Source organism: Argiope bruennichi, chromosome 2 (assembly GCF_947563725.1).
Source record: "Argiope bruennichi chromosome 2, qqArgBrue1.1, whole genome shotgun sequence".
NCBI classification, from domain to species: Eukaryota; Metazoa; Arthropoda; class Arachnida; order Araneae; family Araneidae; genus Argiope; species Argiope bruennichi.
The window spans coordinates 108646482-108657068 of record NC_079152.1 but is presented as its reverse complement, the minus strand read 5'-3'; positions in this window follow the sequence as shown (position 1 = coordinate 108657068).

The following is a 10587-nucleotide window of genomic DNA, read 5'->3' as shown; positions in this document are numbered from 1 at the left end:
AACTAAACTACGATACGAATTCGTTTTTCGAAAAATTACCACATCTTGGAAAGGGAAAAAATATTTTCCATTAGAGGTCTTAAATTTTTAAATTTTTAAACTAAAATTTTTTTATAATCAAATTTATTATTACAATTTATTATTAAGTTGTCTTTTCATTAAAAATATTATATAAGAACGAAGAAATGCATTTAGAAATATAAACACGCTAAAATCATGCTATACATTCACGCTTTTTCTGCAAATAATATAAGTAATATTTAAGGCAAATAAATATTTTTTAGAACGCATATTAGTTTTTAAAATCTGTGTCTCCTTCACTTTTTTTTCTCTAAAGATGTAATTTAAGATATCTTTTACACTGAAAAGTGAAAATTTTGCATCTCAATTATGACACTTCATCAATTAATGTTGCTGTCCTTTTATAGAGAAGTATATACCTCGCTCACTCTTTGACAAACTGTTTAAAGCTGTATATCCACACTTTTGGAATAAAAACATTCATATTAAAGCTTGAAAATATCATTTAAGAGCGTTCCTACATTTAATAACAATAGGATCTTGCAATTTTGAGCTCAAAATTGAAAGGAATTCTTCAAAGGGAATTGAAAGGGGAAAAAAGAAGAAAAAAATGAATTTTTTACTAAATTTTTTGAAAATTTCACTGATCAAATCAATTTTTTGTGAGAAATGAAGTGATATTAACCTTATTTTGCCCACAGCAGTTTTCGTTATTTATTTTATATCTAAGGGCCTAAGTCATCTAAATATTGCCATGAAATAAAACAAAACGCTTTTGTAAAAATAATGAATTGTCCGCTTGTTTTGTTAAAATGCAGTTTCGTTTTTTTAAAAGATTGTGCCTTAATATCTTTCTACCTGTTTTGAATCAAAAGTGATTTGTCTCTTTTAATATAGTTTTGTTTTTGAATCAAAAGTTAATTTTGACAAGAAAACACTTTTCATTGCTTCAACATAATCTATCTCAGAATCTATCTTTTGAAAAAATCAGAGTTAACCGATAGGAACATTTTTTTTTAAATTATGAATGCCAGAAAGTGTAAGTGTATGAATCGAATGTTCCAAATTAAATGGTTTCATATTTGCCATATTCCTTAAAGAAATCATGGCGAAACAGGATATAAACCGAAATTAATGCTATTGGGAATGATAACAAGAACATGTTTGCATCAACTAAGGAACCTTCAAAATTGGTTTTACTAATTTTCATCCAAAATTTTTGAGCTGATTCTGTATACAAAATTTTTTAATGGTTTCTTAATTCAACGAATCTTATCTTGAAGAAGTTGAAGTACCTATATGAGAGTATTTTCCTTATATTTAAATACTACTTGTTTAATTTATATATCGTTCAAAAATCTACAATTTATTAGAGTGATTCATTAATCGCATACTGAATACAGAATTAGAACACTGATTAATGTATAGAGTACAGTATATTAATCGCGAAGAGAACCTGGTGTAAATACGAAATTAAATTTAATAAAGTAGTGAAAATTGAATTTTCATTTAGCATTTTGTTTCAATTTTTAAGCCAGTTTTAATTTTATTATAATCATTACGCTCACGATCCCTATTTTTTCATGTTTCTCGAGAATCAGTCACTAAAACGTAAGATATTTTTTTTTCTTTTTCAAATTTAATTTTCACAACAATTTTGAAACTGTTAGTGTGACATCATTTGAAATTGTAGAAATAATTTTTAAACATCGATTTGTGTTTCTTTTCTCGCATTTCTACTCATAAAAAAAAGTGTTTAAACCCCTTTTTCCATAGCCGTGGCGTTTATTCCAAACAAAGTTGAAGTTTCAGAAAATATCTTTACCAAAATGCAAATATATTTACCATTTATTTTTTCTATAACTTTTACCATTTATACAAAAAAATTTACCATTTATTTCTTCTATATAACACGTACTTAAATAGAATTTTAAAAATTTATCTCATATGAAAAAAAAAAAAAAATGCTTTTTCAAAATTTTTATTTATTATTTATTTAGTTTCCATTTATTTATTCATGATTTCATTAATTTATCATTCCATTTCATAGCTCAGTTTATAGGATTTTATTATATAGATTCATTTTAAAGGACTGTTATATACTTTTCCTCTAAGTGTAATAGCGTTTTATTTAAATTCGAAAATTCGATGTAATCTTTATCTTGTAACACTCAGGGTAAAACGCAGAGGCCAGTTTTGTATAGATTACTGAACAGCTTTCAGATTTACTTTAAATGAACTTCATTTTGAAGTATTTAGTTTGAATAGCACATGTTCATTCTGTTACTACCGTGATTCCCCGTTTCATTGTAATTTTCGACAACGACATAAATCAGCATTCTTTTTATCAAAGAAAACCATTTGCGGTAATGCACACCTGGTGAACCACGTGTCCTGCACCCATGTGTTTTACATCAATCTAAGTTATTTTAACCAATGAGACAATTAATAAATCACTAAAAATACATTAAACATTTTAATGAAACGCATTCAAATTTATAAACTGTTCTACTTTATTCATGTCCATGTTCTATTTTAGAAGATTCATTCCTTCGTCCAATCTTCTTCAGTGGAATGAGAATTTATTTTTAATAAATTTCATATTTAAATATATCATCTATCATATTTTTTATTTTGAAAACTATTTTATACATGTAAAAGTTTTAATATTTTCTATTAAGCCTCTTACATCTTTTCTCGTTCGATTAATATCATTATGATTCGATTATTATAATAAAAATTGTTATCCATAAAAGATTATTATAATAGAAATTATTATCCATAAAAAGAAAGAAAAGGAAATATTTTCAATGGATCAAAATTTCAATAAAATTTATTTAAATAAAATTTAAATTTTGAGAACTCTTCCCTTATTGAACAATTACTTTGTAAGCAGTAACTAAAAGACAAATTTGGCAGCTCTACGTTCAATTATCTCATAGAGCATTTTTCACCAATTTTTGTTTCTCGCTATTCACAAAAAATACGTCAACTTAAAAACGTTAAAATATTTAAGTCAGCAATTCTTAAACGAAATTTTCGTCTATTCCTTGTTAACGTTTGTAATATGTAAAAAAAAAAAAAAAAAAAAAAAAAAAAAAAGTTTGCGAAAATTTATTAAGTGATGTTTACAAGCAGTACAAATATATTATGCAAGGCCGTACCTTTTTAGCTTGCTTTATTCTATTCAAAATTGTGCAAAAAACTCATAAATTATTTTTTTAATTGAAATTAGGAATTATCTGCTAACGCTTACATGTAATTAGTTATGGATTAATTAGAATCCTATTTCCTTTAAATCAGGTTCATTTGCGATTTTTTTTTATTCCTGAGTGTTTCAGAACGAATAAGTGTACCATAAGCATTATTTAAAAAAATAGAATAATAGCATTATTAAAAAAATGAATCTGAGTTCTCTTCTATAAAAAAACATATAAGAATAGATTTCTGCATCTCTTCCTAAAATATTTTCATTGAACATTTATTATTTATTCTTCATAAAATATTATGCCGATAAAGGGGAAAAAATTAACATTTTCTTTTAAGGTTTACTGAAAATTTCTTCTCAAATACAATTCTGAAACGCATTGATATTTCAAAAAGTTTTAAATCTGAAACAAAATTCCATGTCTTAATCAATGAAGCAGTAATTTCTTTCAAGATTTTATTCAGTATGTGGGGGAAAAAAATATGAATGGAGAAACTTTTGCCACCCTTATTTCAAAATATAAATATAGCAAAACTCTCTCGACATCTTTATAGATGCATATTTCTATTTTATGCAATTAAATTCCTACCCCATTATTTATTTTATGGATAAACTTTGCTACAAAGTTTAGTATGTGTGTGTGTTTTAATATAAAAGAGGAAAAACATCTAATTTTCGTTGTTATTATTACGTTGATACCATTCGATATATTTTATGAATAATGAATCATAATTTATATAATACAAAACTCAAAAACATTTTGCTTTACTTTTGAAAGTAAGTACTTATAAAACTTTGCCTCCGTAATAATAATATAAAAAAGATTTTCTTCCATCCGAAAGAAACAATAACTTTCCCACTAAAATCGTTTTCAAGATAAGGAATTTGTTAGTCAGCGCAAATTAGTTCCATCCGGACTATCTGTGGTCATTTTCGTCCATCATTGTTAAAAAGGTCATTAGTGGTGGGGGACGGTAAAGGCAAAAAAAAAGCGTTTTCGCCGATTACAACGGCAAAAACCGGAGTAAGAATAAAACGTTTGCGTCAATCTTAAAGACAACCGAAGAGCGCAAATTAGAAGTTTCCGCCCATTTGGAAGCAGATATGCTTTGCAGAAAAACACGTCTCCTGCGCTTGGAGGGTTAACAACAACAAACAGAATACTCAAACCATTTATTATTCATTTCCTTTTTCATACACCTAAATGAAGAAAATGGTGGGAGACTTTACCATAAATTCACCAATAACAATGGCGATGAAAAAGGGGACCACATAACCATGGTTCAAAATACTAACTATTATGAATATGTAATATTACTTCCGTGCATAATCAATTTAATCGTAAGAAAGAGAGTTTCACAAATAGCTCAAACGGATGCTAGAGACTCCGGCCTTAACAACAAGAAATACAATAAATTTGACGACTTTTGCGACAAAAATATATTTTAAAAATTTGGAGACAGTTCATTAGGACTCGAGTTCCAACGTTTGGTCTAGAATATTCGATGCCCAATACGGGACCTATAAAAAACGGAATAGTACAGAGGAGAGTTAGTAGTCGAGTCAGCAATCCTTTAGAGCTGAACTCAAGAGAGTACCCCAAGGCTTGAAGCAAATTATAAGAGTTCAACAGGACATAAATACTGACGAAAACATATATAAACTTTTCTCTCATAGATGGCTTCTCGAAAAAAATATACATAAGAGTTCTGATATGCATTAACATCGGGCAAAGAAGAGTAAATGTATTTCTAAGTCGCTATAGCACCGAAAAATTACAATTGGTGCATTCTTTAATAACAAAAAAAAAAAAAAAAAAAAATTGCAACAGTACCGTTATGTAACTTATACATGTATAGAGAGAGATGGAAAGAATCTTTTGAGTGCTCATATCCCTTGCTTACAAAAAAATCCAAATTTTGACAATTTTCACTAACAAATTTGTACCCATTTTTAAGGTTTTACAATCATCACAGATCATCATCACATAACTTCAAAGCATTTTTAAAAGAAACAGCATTGATAGTTTCGTAGTAGTGGACATAATTAATTCGAACCCAAGGTCCCTTGCCCAAATGATGCGCTTGCCAACTTGCACTTGAACCAAAGTTCGTGCCACTTACTTTGGTTCCATGTTATTGATTCCTCTCATGGCCCACCGGCACTTCCATTACGGCATAAAGGACCATAATGTCTAATGGTCCCTTATCGTTAGCAAATCAGTACATTTTCGGGAAGATTGAAATCCCATTTCAAAAATCTGAAATGATGATGTAAAAGGCAGACGTAATTTCTATTAAGATAGAATATTAAAGTAATGCACATTCCTAGATGAATACATACTTATTCTAAAGCTAACAAAAAAACATATATATGAATTGATGTAATTATTTTCAACATATATGAAACATAATTTTGTAGATGTGTGGCCGAAAAGGAGAAACTTTTCAAATTTTAACTTTGATTTATTTCATCCAGGAGAGAAAATTTGTACAAAGAAAAAGCGATGACATAAAGACATCTATTCACATCGTGATACAAGTGCTAAGAGGCAGAAGTTTTCCTTTTAGTGGTTTTATGACGGAATTCCAATAAGTATTTTGTTGACACGTATCGTCTTAGGAAAGGTATTCTTTGATATCTTTGGAAACACCTACATAGGCACCAGGGATTCTTATCCCTTTGCTCATGACACGAAGAAAAAAGAAAGAAGGGGATTTTTTTAGAGCGCATGGTGGCAGTAATGAAATAAAAAGTGAGATTTGGATCAGGAAATAAGAGAAAATTTTAGAATAAAATAGTATAGACTAATTTAAGATTTAAAAAAATAAAAAAATTAATTAAGAATTATATATATTGCAAATTTTTACTTGCTTTTTCGGGGGAGGGGGAGGAATCTGAGAATTGATGTATCTAAACATATTTTATTAACTGATCAAAATTCAATGAGATCAGAGAAAGATTTTGATGTAGACTATATTCCTTCACTCCTTCTTCAAGTATTAAATAAGATGTTCATTTATCAGCATGTATTGAAAACATGTAACTGCAAAGAATATAGATGGAATATAAAGAATTTGGCAAGGTATTTAGGAATTCAATAAAAGAATTATAGTAGTTCTCAGTAATTTCTCAAGAAAGATTTTTACTACAAAAAGTTTGCATGCAATTTTATTAATGAGAATCATGGGTCTTTCACTGTGTCTATCTCAAAGTATAGGATTTTCTGCAATCAATCAAAAATCACTATTGTAATTAATCTCTGCATGATATGTTCATTGCACAACAAAATCTGAAAAAGATTTTTGCATTTACTACATCCCAAAATTCTAGATTTCAGTACATAAAAAAATTCAGAATTTCAGATTTATTTAGATCACAATCACTCTTGCAATCTGTATGGCATAATTTTCTTTCTCAATGTTTGTTATTGATTTATTCTACCCAATCTCTCGTGAAATAGATTCATTAAAGTAGAAGAAATGTTTTTAAAGCATAATTCTTTGAATGCCCTATTTAACTGCCCGAGAAATTTGCTTCCAAATAAACTCTCTGCATATGAGAATGTACTCTAATATTGCTTCGGTGAGAGGTTTCTATCAGTGAGATTAAATCAACAACACAAAAAATACAAAACATTTTTTATTACAAATCAATCCCTATAATTTCCTATTACAGGATTTTCCAACTCGATTCCTTTCAGAATAAGTATTGTTATCTTAGAAAATTTTAGACCTCAAACAAGGAAAAAGACTTCAATAAGCCAATTATTTTACACCTTTGCTTATGTGTAATGAATTTACACTAATCTTGTAAAGACTCCAAAGCTCAATGGGTGTCTAATTTACATGAACTGTATGTGTGAGATGGGAAAACTGGCCCTAAGATCATTTTGTGAATCAAATGGAGAGAATATCAAAGTAAAAAAAAAAAAAAAAATCAAGTGATAGATTTTCTTCTAAAAGATTATACAAACCCTGAAAGACACAGAAAATTTAAATTCAAATTTTTAGAAATAAGCCATATAATCAATAGTGGCAAACATCCAAACGACTTATCAAATAGTGATTTTGGCCCAATCTACTATTCAAACAACTCACTAGAGCAAACTATGTCCTTAAACTGTATTTCAATGAATCCTTAAGTTGTATTAAAAGAAATTGGGGTTTACATTAAAAAATATTACATGCCAATCTAATTTGAAATTAAAAATAATAAAAACATTGCAGACTGTCACATACATACAGAGCAAGAGAAACATCCTGATATTTGCCTGACAACCAGAAGAAACGTTTTTCTTTGTCATCAAAAGGAATTCATTCTTCGTCCAACAAGGAAAACTACTTGTGCCCATGTTTGTGATGAGATTCAGCACATAATAAATTAGATCAAAAGAATTTTAAATACCAAGCAGTCTGTTCTGAGAAGTAAAAATCGGAAACTTTGATACTCTAACCCTCTGACTGCATAATTTTTAAAAATCTGTATTTAAATACATTGTTTGCAAATGACTTCAAATATTTTTCAAATAAAGTGAACTGATATTATATATTACACGATAATAATATGATATAATAAAAATCTGTAATCGTAAAAATAAACACTTTAAACTGCGAAAAACACGGAATGTAATAGAAAATGGTTTGATTGGCAATCCACAGAAAATGCGGGATACACAGCAGGAGGGTCAAACTTTGAAGTTTCAGATTATACAGAAATAATTCACTAGAGTACAACAAAGCTAGTATTCTCATTCCTTTTTCAGGAAATTACTAACAAATACTAATTATTTCGTTAGATCAGAAAATACACCAGATTTAAATATTTAAAAAATTACCCTGCTGTATGCAAACCAGCAAATGACACAATAGACACTTCACCTAAAATATGCAAATCTCAATCAAGAGATGACTGTATTAAAACAACACAGAAATCCAAATGTATTATGCTTCATTTTTCAATGAAATCAAATAATAAATATCACTTCAATAAATTGTAAACTAAATTGTAAAAATTGTGAACTAAACTGCATACATTTGGATTAATTTATTTTAAAAACTTCATTTACACAAGTGTTTTAAATGTATTTTAATCATAAAAATGATAGACATTAAAATAAATAGAAATTGTTACTTTTGATAATTATTAATACACTGTATTTTTGAGTAAATTTTAAGAGATATGCATGGCCGGAATATTTCCTTCCAAAAGAAATATTTTCTTTTTCTTTTACAGCAATATCCTTTTCAGCTTTTGAAGAATAGCCAGGGTTCATAGTGAGAAAATGCTTCAAATATTAAGCACTTTTAAGTACTTTTTAAGCACCTTACCCTAAAAAAGTTAAGCACCTTTTTACATTCATGCATACATGAGCCTGCTTATTTTCTAAGCATAGGATGTTTTCAGTTTTATAATAAAGCTTTGTCTTTATTGAATTTTTTTTAGTTAATTTTAAAGGTGTAATTTGCGAAAATTTAAGTTATTTCTGCAATAACATAGTATTTTTTATAATTATATCTGCAACACCGCAGAAGCATCTAATGTAAAACATATTTGGTTTTGACAAAAACAAAAATGATCATAGTTTTATCATTAACAAAAAATTAAATCAAGATTTAATCAATCAGTTAAATTTTTTACTCTTTTATAAGATTAACAATAAAAATCTAGCTTCTTTTTCAACATTTTTTTAATTAAACTACCACTTAATTTGTATGGATACATCATTTCTGAATTTACATCGACATTGACAAAGATGCACAGCATGACCGAAAAGTTTGAATTTGATTTGTATACATGCTGCAACAAATGAAATCTGATATGGTTGGAATGCAAATTAAAATTTCCTCTTGTTCTAACAAACCATATTTAGCAGTTTAATACATTTTATTTGCTGCCTTATAAAGCTAAGAGCTAAAGTATGCCAGGATAGCTACCATCATAAGATTGACAAAACTGCCAGAAATTGACGATAAAACAAGGCAATGTTCTAAATGAATTTTTCAGATTAAATTTTTTAATAGAAAATACTAATAAAATAATAGAAATAGTAAAAATAATAATAGAAATTTAATAGAAAATAATAATAAAAAATTGTTTTATCACTTCCTATTTCTGATGTTTAGTAAGGGTTTTTTTAAAGGTTTCACATTTCGAAAATTGAAGAAAAACGTACTTTTTAACCTCTATGCAAAAAAATAAATAAAAATTTTATTATTTTAGCTTTAAAAAATAAGAAAATGTAATTATATATTTTAGGACGAAATGAAAAAGATTTCGCAATTCTTATTTTTCATAAACAATGGAAACAAATTCACGAAGATAAAAAACAGCTCAGTAGTTACAATTAAAATGAAAGTAAAAAAAATGACAATCAATGCATTTTTTAAATAGTAATTTTTGAAGCTAGTGCAAGAATAAATACTGTATGGACATAAAATTTCCCAACACTTGTCAAGTGAAGAATTTTATTCAATAAATTACTTTAAAGTTTTGAATTTTGTTTGAAAATTTTGAATGAATTTGAAAAGCAAGGAAAGCATTTTCTTTTTTAAATCATAACATTAAACTTTTAATGTGACTGCACAATTCAACCAAGAAATGACATTGTTTTGAATTTTATTTTATAAATTCCTCTTTAAAATTAAGTTTAAGATTAATTTTCCAAAAATTAAAAAAATATAGAAAAAAAAGAAAAAGCATTCACTTAAGCAAAATTGGAATTCAAACAACCTTTTTAAACCTTTAAAACGGTGTAAAAATATTTTTTTATTCAATAATATGCTTTAATGATATGGCGGAAATAAATCTTGTTTTTATTTTTTCATTAAACTTTTAATTAAAATTCCAAAAAATACGTTCTTAGTAAGTCTTTAATATCCCAGAAGCAACTTCTTGCCACATTTCACGTTTCTAACTTCAATGATGTGTCAATCAGGATAAATCTCTAAGAGTAGAGAAATTTCAATCGGAAACAATATATATATATATATATACACACATTTGTATGAGTTACAAACAAAAAAAAAACTCTTTTTTGAAATTTTAAGTACCAGATCTAGTAGATTTTTTTTTTTTTTTTTTTTTTTTTTTTTTTTTACACATACAAAAACTAAAATTTGTTGAGACTGGTCCAGCAACTAACAACTTTCAAATGGACAAGGACATTAAAAGAAGGGGGGGAAAAAAAGAAAGAAAAAAAAAACACCATGAAAGAAATCATGATCATTGAAAATCTATGATTTCAAGTTAAAATCTCACCGTATTCTAATTTTACGCAACAACTCACGCAATGATTAAGAATTCAATATACATTGTATAGTAAATCTCTTTAATAAGTTTTACAAGACATTGCTCCA